General features: G+C 40.9%; 1 pseudogene; it reads left to right on the plus strand.

The window, feature by feature from the left end:
* The first annotated feature begins 5,098 nt into the window (after positions 1–5,098).
* Positions 5,099–8,414, plus strand: LOC143660735 (focal adhesion kinase 1 pseudogene; annotated as a pseudogene).
* The last annotated feature ends 1,866 nt before the right edge of the window (positions 8,415–10,280 follow it).

The raw sequence follows: 10,280 nt of genomic DNA on the forward strand, positions 1-10,280 counted from the left end.
GAATGAATATTAAAAACAACATATTAAAAGTTGTGGGGGCAGTTAAAACGGTGTTTTGAGGGAATTTACAGTAGTCAATATTTATGCTAAGATAGAAGAGAGGCATTAAGTCAATAATCTGAACTTCTCTCTTAAGAGTTACTAAAAGTATTCATAAAATCAAACTCATGGAGGGTGGATGATGGTGGCTCAGTGGCATAGTTCTTGCCTGCCATCCTGGAGACCTGGATTCGATTCCGTGCACGCCCAAGCAAAAAAAAAAAAAAAAAAAATGAAACTGAAATATTAAGTAAGAAGAAAATAAAGGAGGAGAGTTCATGAAAGAGAAAGTTGAAATATAGAGAAAATATGAAATCAAAAGCTGATTCTCTGAAAAACAATTCTGAAAATTGATAAAATTCTAGCTAAACTGATCAAGAAAAGGAGAAAACCCAGATTACCAACATCAGTAGTAATGAAAGAGAAGACATTACTGCAGGTCCTACAGATGTGAAAATTATAATAAAGCAATATTCAAAAATTAGAAAAACAAATTTGAGTACTTAGATAAACACATTCCTTAAATTAAATACAAAACAAAAGATTGTTTTGAACAGAAAAGAGATAACCTGGATAGCACTATGTTATCAAAGGCACTGGACTGTTAATTAGAAACCTTATCACCATTAAAATTTCAGGACCAGATAATTTTACTGGAAAATACAGTCAAACACTTCGGCAAAAAATAATATCGATTCAACATAAATTCTTACATAAGTTATAAGAGGAAGAAACACTTCCAATCTCATTTTATGATTTCCAAATTATGCAAATACTTAGAAATAACTACAGACAGAAGTTATCTTTTTTTTTTTTTTTTTTGCTTGGGCAGGCACTGAGAATCGATACCCCTTATGAACATGGGCACAATATTATCAAAACTAACTATTCAAATATGAAAAGGAATAACATCCTGCCTATGTGACTAGGCATTCAACCTAGTTGAATAGAAAACCAGTTTTATATTTACATGTCATTAAGTATAAAATAACATATTAGCAGACAAAAGGGCAAGACTAAATCTCAGTAGACAAAGGTAACTTGACAAAATTTAACATCTACACATGATAAAAATCTCATTAAACTAGGATCATAAAGGAACACCTTCAACTTGATAAAGGGCTTTGATAAACCTTCAGATGCATCACAATTTATATGAAAGAATGATGTGTCTTCCCTAGTGTACCGGAGATGTTGGCCACTGAAATAAGTTAAGGAAAAGAAACAAAAGCCATACAAGGTGGCATAAGACATCCCTGGAAACGTTTCCTCTTAGAGACAGTTAATAAAAGATCAAATTTAATTCACTTGGAACTCTGGTTGATGATAAAGACTGAAGAAAGAATCCATAAATACTCAATCAAAAGCACGAAGAGTAAAAAAAAGAGAGAGAGATAAAAGAAAAGCACGGACTTGCCAGGAAATCCATCCCCCATGCTTGTTTCCACATGTTTTAAAAGACACACAGCAGCAGTGTTCCAGCCTGGACACCCCCTGCCATAGTTTCCAACCACAGAGCCACCCATGGCAGTGACTTAGAACCCCACCTACATTCAGGCAGAGACCAAAGGCCTCACAGAACCAAAGTGAGGCCCTACTGGGTGGTGTCCATGTACATACAAAGTGGTCACCCAGTACTCAGAGTGACCCACAGCTATTGGTAAGCTGTACATACTCCCAGCCCATACCTAATTGCTGGTGTACCTAAAAAAAATCTGTTGTGTTTTGAACACTGCCGTAACTGGCTCCATGGGTAGGAATCCACAGAAGTTACTGGAGGCAAATAGGATGAACAAAAAATAGGGGTACTGACTCACAATAAGGCAAGACAGACCCAAGACTCAAAGTTGGAATGAAAAGGTGGCCCAGAGTTCAGGAAAGGAGTTGAGTTAATCATAGCAGCTGGGAAAAATCAAAGAGAACAGGCCAAGTTTTCAAGAGGAGGAACAGAGGAAAGGAAATCTTCTTTAGGATTTAAAACAGTCATACATAATGAAGAAATCTTAAAGTGATCGCACACACCCAGGGCAAAAGTCAGGTGCAGAAAGATCTGAGAGAACCCAAACTGTAAACACAGGCTGCTCTAAAAGATTCAGACCAAGTGTTGGAGAAGAGTCTGAACACACAGCCAATATCTAAAACCCCAGGCAAAAGGGGAAAACTGACTTCCAGAGTTAGTCCATCAAAACAATCAAGTAGTGTGGTGTGATGGTGGCTCAGTGGAAGAGTTCTCACCTGTCATGCCGGCGATCTGGGTTCGATTCCTGGTGCCTGCCCATGAAAAAAATAATCAAATAATCACAAGTCATACAAAGAAATAGGAAGAAGTGCCTCATTCAAGGTAACAAACTGAAACTCAGAGGAAATACAGGGAAAATGTTTTGTCACAAATATTCTGTCAAATCTTCTAAATCAAGCTAAGGTGCTAAAGGGAAATATGGATAGGAATAAATTAAATATAGAACTAAAGAGTATCAAGAAGATGATATGAGAACAAAAAGAAAAATTAGAAAGATTTTAAAGGAACATAACAGAACTTACAGGGATGAAAAACTCAATAATGGAAATTAAAAATACACTGGAGGCATTCAATATTTGATTTGAACAGACAGAAGAATCAGTGAACTAGAAGCCAGGACAAGCAAAATCATACAAATAGAAGAGCAGATAAAGAAAAGAATGAAAAAAAAAAAAAGGAAGCAGAGACTAAGAACCTATGGGACAATACAAGCATATCAACATACGAATTATGGGAGGCCCAGAAGAAAAGAAGAAGTAAAAAGGGACTGGAAAGATATTTGGGGAAATAATGACTGACTTTTTCCAGATTTTACAAAGACATAAATATACGCATACAAAATTATAATGAACTCCAAACAGGATAAATCCTAATTGACCTACTACAAGACACATACTAAAAAAGATGTCAAATGCCAAAAATAAAGATTCTGAAAGTAGCAAGAGAAAAACAATTTGCCACATACAAGGGATCCCCAATAAGACTACAAATTGATTCCTTGTCAGAAACCATGGAGGCAAGAAGGCAGTGGAATAGCATATTTAAGATACTGAAGGAGAAAAACTAACAGCCCCAAATTCTTTATCCAAAAAATTGTCCTTCAAAAATGAGGGAGAATTTAAGCCATTCATAAACAAAAACTGAGAAAGTCTGTCACCTGCCCTAAAAGATATGCTAAAGACAGTTCTTCATGTTGAAAAGAAAGGAGAGGAGAGATAGCTTTGAGTACCATGAAGAAGTCAAGTTGCCAGCAATGGTAATTACATAGCTAAATATAAAACCCATTAGGATGGCATCCAAGGTAAGTAATTCTAATTCTCTAATCTTTATTTCCTATAAGACTTTAATATAAAGTTTCATAAGAAATAATATTTCCATGTCATAGATATACAAATTATAAAGAGGCAATGTGTGACAAAAACAATATGAAGAGGGGAAATGGAAAGATATGGTCAGGGCAGTATGTTATTGAAGTTACATTTGTATCTTTTTGAACTACTAGGTTATGCATAGGGTAAATACAAAGGAAGTATTATATATATAAATAAGCATATATATTTATATATACATAAATGGAAATGAAAAAGGAATAAATTACATCACGAAAAATCACCTAGACTCAAACATATCTCACCAAATTTAAAAACACTGAAATTACACAAAGCATCTTCTCTGATCACAGTGGAATGATTACAGGGAAGAATAGAAAAATCCACAAATTTATGGCAGTTAATCAACATAATTTTAAGCAACCAATGGGTCAAAGAAGCAATCACAAGGGAAATCTTGAAAAGTTCACATCTAATATTCAGGACTTGATCTCCACCACCTTCTCAGGTCAATGAGAAGTATACCTGAGAACGTATGATTTATGCCTTGCTTCAGGCACTCTGAAGCTCATTGAGTAGAGCCCTACCCTTGGAGAAGCTATAACCAGAACTCTATATCCATTAACTGGAAACTCTCTTTGATCTGGTCTGAGACCTACAGCACGGGAACTGACAATGCTATAAACACAGTTTCTGATTTGCTGCTGAATGAGAGTTGAGAACAAATTCATTCCTAGTTCATGGTAGTTATTTAAGAACTCCTGATGCATGTTTTTGCATGAGGGAGAACAAATGGATGCCAACATTGCAAGGTGTTGAAAAAGAATATGGTATACAGGACAAAGTACAATCAGTGCAAGCTGGGGTCTTTGTTACAGAATGTAACAAGGGCATTATGCCAAAACTAAATGTCAGCAGGTGGAGGGCATAGGGGAGGGGTATGGATTCTTGGTGTAAGGAAAGGAAATATCTTCACACAGATTATGGTTGCGAAGGCATGTCTATCTACTTAGGTTGGATTGTATGATGTGTGAATAAAACTTTAAAAATGAACAGAGAGAAACAAGTGCCGCAGAAAACGCAGAGATGTACCTATTTACTGTAGGTAGGGAAACTGAGAAGTGCAGCCCTTTGGAGTATAAAGAAGTATTTATAAAAGTCCCCTTAGAGGACTGGAGAGAAGGGAAGAAATATTCAATTTCCCAATTTGGAGAGTTTCTAATATTCTCACAAGCAGTGGGGACAACCAAATCAATAGGCTGAGTCCTTCATCTTGAGATTTGCTCCTGTGAAACATTCTGGCAAAAGACAGGCTAAGCCTACTTAAAATTAGGCCTAAGCGCCAACCCCAGAGAACCTCTTTTGTTGCTCAGATGTGTCCTCTCCAAGCCAACTCGGCAGGTGAACTCACTGCCCTTCCCCCTAGGTGGGACATGACTCCCAGGGAATAAATCTCCCTATGTGGGACAGGACTCCCAGGATGAGCTGGGATCCAGCATCAAGGGATTGAGAAAGACTTCTTGGAAAAAAGGGGTGTTGCACAAAAGGCAACATGATATTTGTGACCACTTAATTTATAGGCTCAGATTAGTGGCGAACACAGACTTCACTGACATAAAAATAGAATTTATTATGAAATTAATTAAAAGATTATTAAAAAGAAGACATAGCCGGGGCGCGAGCCCGCCGCCGCCGCCGCCACCACCTTCGGGCCAGGACCGCTGAGCGCCCGCGGCGTGAGCGTGGGAGGAAATCGGCAGGGGCCGCCTCGCAGCCGTCGCCCTTTGCCTCCGCGGGTCCGAGTTTTCTTTGACTTACCATGGAAAGAGGAAAGAGAAACTAGAAGTACTTTTTTTTAATCGTCATTTGATTTGATCACAGTTATTGTGGCCTTCTGAACTAATATGACAGATACCTAGCATCTAGCAAAATCACGGCAGCTGCTTACCTTGACCCAAACTTGAATCACACACCAAATTCGAGTACTAAGACTCACCTGGGTACTGGTATGGAACGTTCCCCTGGGGCAATGGAGCGAGTACTAAAGGTCTTTCATTATTTTGAAAACAGCAGTGAGCCAACCACATGGGCCAGTATTATCAGACATGGAGATGCCACTGATGTCAGGGGCATCATTCAGAATATAATGGACAGTCACAAAGTAAAGCACGTGGCCTGCTATGGATTCCGACTCAGTCACCTGCGGCCAGAGGAGGGTCACTGGCTCCATTTGGATATGGGTGTTTCCAATGTGAGGGAGAAGTATGAACTTGCACACCCACCAGAGGAGTGGAAATATGAACTGAGAATTCGTTATTTGCCAAAAGGATTTCTAAATCAATTTACCGAAGACAAGTCAACTCTGAATTTCTTTTATCAGCAGGTGAAGAGTGATTATATATTAGAAGTAGCTGATCAAGTGGACCAGGAAATTGCTTTGAAGTTGGGTTGTCTAGAAATACGGCGATCATACTGGGAGATGCGGGGTAATGCACTAGAAAAGAAGTTTAACTATGAAGTGTTAGAAAAAGATGTTGGTTTAAAGCGATTTTTTTCCTAAGAGTTTACTGGATTCTGTGAAGGCCAAAACACTAAGAAAACTGATCCAACAAATATTTAGACAATTTGCCAACCTTAATAGAGAAGAAAGTATTCTGAAATTCTTTGAGATTCTTTCCCCAGTGTACAGATTTGATAAAGAATGCTTCAAATGTGCCCTTGGTTCAAGCTGGATTATTTCTGTGGAACTGGTGATTGGCCCAGAAGAGGGGATTAGTTACCTGACTGACAAAGGCTGCAGTCCTACACATCTGGCAGACTTGAATCAAGTGCAGACCATTCAGTACTCCAACAGTGAAGAGAAGGACAGGAAAGGAATGCTGCAACTGAAAATAGCAGGAGCACCCGAGCCTCTGACGGTGACAGCGCCATCCTTGACCATTGCAGAGAACATGGCTGACTTAATAGATGGGTACTGCCGGCTGGTGAATGGGGCCGACCAGTCTTTTATCATCAGACCCCAGAAAGAAGGTGAACAGGCTTTACCATCAATACCAAAGCTGGCCAACAGTGAAAAGCAAGGTGTGCGGACACATGCGGTCTCCGTGTCAGAAACAGACGACTATGCTGAAATCATAGATGAAGAAGATACTTATACCATGCCCTCAACCAGGGATTATGAAATTCAAAGAGAAAGAATAGAACTTGGACGATGTATCGGGGAAGGCCAATTTAGAGATGTACATCAAGGAGTTTACATGAGTCCAGGGAATCCAGCTTTGGCCGTTGCAATTAAAACATGTAAAAACTGTACTTCGGACAGCGTGAGAGAGAAATTTCTTCAAGAAGCCTTGACGATGCATCAGTTTGACCATCCTCATATTGTGAAGCTGATTGGCGTCATCACGGAGAACCCCGTCTGGATAATCATGGAGCTGTGCACGCTGGGGGAGCTGAGGTCATTTTTGCAAGTAAGGAAATACAGTCTGGATCTGGCCTCTTTGATCCTGTATGCCTATCAGCTTAGTACAGCTCTTGCATATCTAGAGAGCAAAAGATTTGTACACAGGGACGTTGCTGCTCGAAATGTTCTGGTTTCTTCAACTGATTGTGTAAAATTAGGAGACTTTGGATTGTCCCGATATATGGAAGACAGCACTTACTACAAAGCTTCCAAAGGAAAATTGCCTATTAAATGGATGGCCCCAGAGTCCATTAATTTTCGACGTTTTACCTCAGCCAGTGATGTATGGATGTTTGGTGTGTGTATGTGGGAGATACTGATGCATGGTGTGAAGCCTTTTCAAGGAGTGAAGAACAATGACGTGATTGGACGTATTGAAAATGGAGAAAGATTGCCAATGCCTCCAAATTGCCCTCCTACCCTCTACAGCCTTTTGATGAAATGCTGGGCCTACGACCCCAGCCGGCGGCCCAGGTTCACGGAACTTAAAGCCCAGCTCAGCACAATCCTGGAGGAGAAGGTTCAGCAAGAAGAACGGATGAGAATGGAATCAAGAAGACAGGTCACAGTGTCCTGGGACTCAGGAGGGTCCGATGAAGCACCTCCCAAGCCCAGCGGGCCTGGTTATCCTAGCCCAAGGTCTAGTGAAGGATTTTACCCCAGCCCCCAGCACCTGGTACAGACCAATCATTACCAGGTGTCTGGCTACTCTGGCTCACATGGAATCACCCCTACGGCCGGCAGCATCTACCCAGGTCAGGCAGCTCTTTTGGACCAAACAGATTCATGGAATCAGAGGCCTCCAGAGATATCAATGTGGCAGTCCAGCATGGAGGACTCTGCAGCATTGGATATGCAAGGAATTGGGCAAGTATTGCCAACCCACCTGATGGAAGAGCGGCTGATAAGACAACAGCAGGAAATGGAAGAAGATCAGCGCTGGATGGAAAAAGAGGAGAGATTCCTGAACGGAAACCAGCACATCTACCAGCCTGTGGGGAAACCAGACCCTGCAGCTCCACCAAAGAAACCGCCACGCCCTGGAGCCCCTGGTCACATGGGCAGCCTTGCCGGCCTCAATAGCCCTGGGGACAGTTACAGTGAGGGCGTCAAGCTTCAGCCCCAGGAAATAAGTCCTCCCCCTACTGCCAATCTCGACTGGTCCAATGACAAGGTGTATGAGAACGTGACGGGCCTGGTGAAAGCGATCATCGAAATGTCCAGTAAAATCCAGCCAGCCCCACCCGAGGAGTATGTTCCAATGGTGAAGGAGGTTGGTTTGGCTCTAAGGACACTGTTGGCCACTGTGAATGAGACCATTCCTGTCCTGCCGGCCAGCACTCACTGACAGATCGAGATGGCCCAGAAGCTGCTGAACTCTGACCTGGGTGAGCTCATCAACAAAATGAAACTGGCCCAACAGTATGTCATGACGAGCCTGCAGCAAGAGTACAAAAAGCAGATGTTGACAGCTGCCCCTGCCCTGGCTGTGGACGCCAAAAACCTATTGGATGTCATTGACCAAGCAAGACTGAAGATGATCGGGCAGACAAGACCTCACTAAGCCTGGCTTGTGGAGCAGGTTTTCCCCGCAGAGAGACGCTCCCTGGGGGAGACACCTCCAGCCTTCCATCAGTGGGAGAAGGGAGCCCCGTGTCCTTGGTCGACAGCCTTGACAGCTCCAACTCCTTTGACAGCAGGTTGAACATCGTCTCTCTCATATGAGTTTAGCCACATTTTGATTTGGGTTGGTTTTTGTTTTGTTTTGTTTCATCATGATGCTCATACACAACTGGGATCCAAAACGTGGCATTTTCTGAGAATGAAAATTGTACCTGAGAAGCTTTTGAAAATCAAGAACAGTTTATGTTCCATTAAATGTTTTAGTGGAAATGGCTAAGGAGTTACATGTTAATTCTGAACTGCCTAAGCTGCATATTGGAAGAAAATAGTGTGAAGTAAAGAATTCCAGGAAACCCAAGGGGCTGATATTCTTTTGCCTACCATAGAGTTATTATCCAGACTGAAATTTTTGTTGTTGTTAGACATCCTTCAGTTGCAATATGCTAATACCACTTTATGAAGAAAGAATATAGAAGCTATATTTTGAAGACTTGAGTCATTTCAGAAAAAAACTGCAACCCTTTCCATCTTTCCTGCCTTTTACTTTCATGTGGATACGTGAAGCATTTGATTGGGAACTAGCTGTATGTAGAACACAACTAAAAACTCTATTCTTTTTTCACCAGAATAATGTGCCAGTTTTTTATAGCAATGTTATATTTCTCTTGGAAGCAGAAATGCTTTGTACCAGAGCACCTCCGGACTGCATTGAGAAGCTGTTCCGTAACCAACCCTGTTTTCCATTTTTATATAATTTATAAAGAAAGATTACAGCCATGTTGACTATTTTACAGCCACTGGAGCTAACTAACCCTTCATTGTGTTTGTCTTCCCTGGAGAGAATTCAGCAAAACAGAGGGATTTGGTTTCCTTTTGATGTCTGGTTATACCATCCATTCTGTTAAATAATAATTTTGAAAAAATGCCCTCGCTTTAGTTTGTTGGGGGATATAAATTATTCTCAGGAAGAATATAATGAACTGTACAGTTACTTTGACCTATTAAAAAGGTGTTACCAGTAACAAAAAAAAAAAAAAAAGAAGACATAGTTATATCACCAGGCAGGACAACACCAACATCCAAAGAGGAGCCCTGGAAATCTGGGAGACAGCATTTTCAGGATCCAACTAGACAAGTCCTGAGCCAAGGATCCTCCTCTCCTCTCAGATAAGAGTCTCTCTCTCTCTCTCTCATGAAATTCTATTTCTTCTTTCTTCCTCTAACTGACTGCATACAGTTTTACACAATGGTGGCTGAATTCCAATTAGCTTATGTGACGGGGCCTAGTTTGGTCCCCTGCGAACTAGCCAGAGACTGAGAGGAGCTTCCTGGGACTTAGATGTTGTTATCAAAGTACATCTTCTTCTGGGGGGATAGCCAGTCTTCCCAGCTGGAGTGCACATTGCGACAATTCATTACTAAGGTCACGCAATGGCAGCATCAGCTGTACAGAACAGACTCTACAAATTTATCTCTCCCTTACAACAGAGTCGAGAGGTTATCCTGGAGGTTACTCTTATGCATTACATAGATATCCCTTTTTAGTTCATGGTGTATTGGCATGGCTGGAGGGCAGTATCTGAAACTGTTGAGCTGTGTTCCTTGATTCTTGAAGATCACTGTACAGAGATATAACTTTTACAATGTGACTGTGTGATTGTGAAAACCTTGTGTCTGATGCTCCTTTCATCCAGGGTATGGACAGATGAGTAAGAAAATACATGGATAAAATAAATAAATAATAATGGGGACAAAGGGTAAAATAAATTGTGTTGATGGAAATACTAGTGGTCAATGAGAGTGAGGG

This window comes from Tamandua tetradactyla, chromosome 17, assembly GCF_023851605.1.
Source record: "Tamandua tetradactyla isolate mTamTet1 chromosome 17, mTamTet1.pri, whole genome shotgun sequence".
In the NCBI taxonomy this organism is placed as follows: domain Eukaryota; kingdom Metazoa; phylum Chordata; class Mammalia; order Pilosa; family Myrmecophagidae; genus Tamandua; species Tamandua tetradactyla.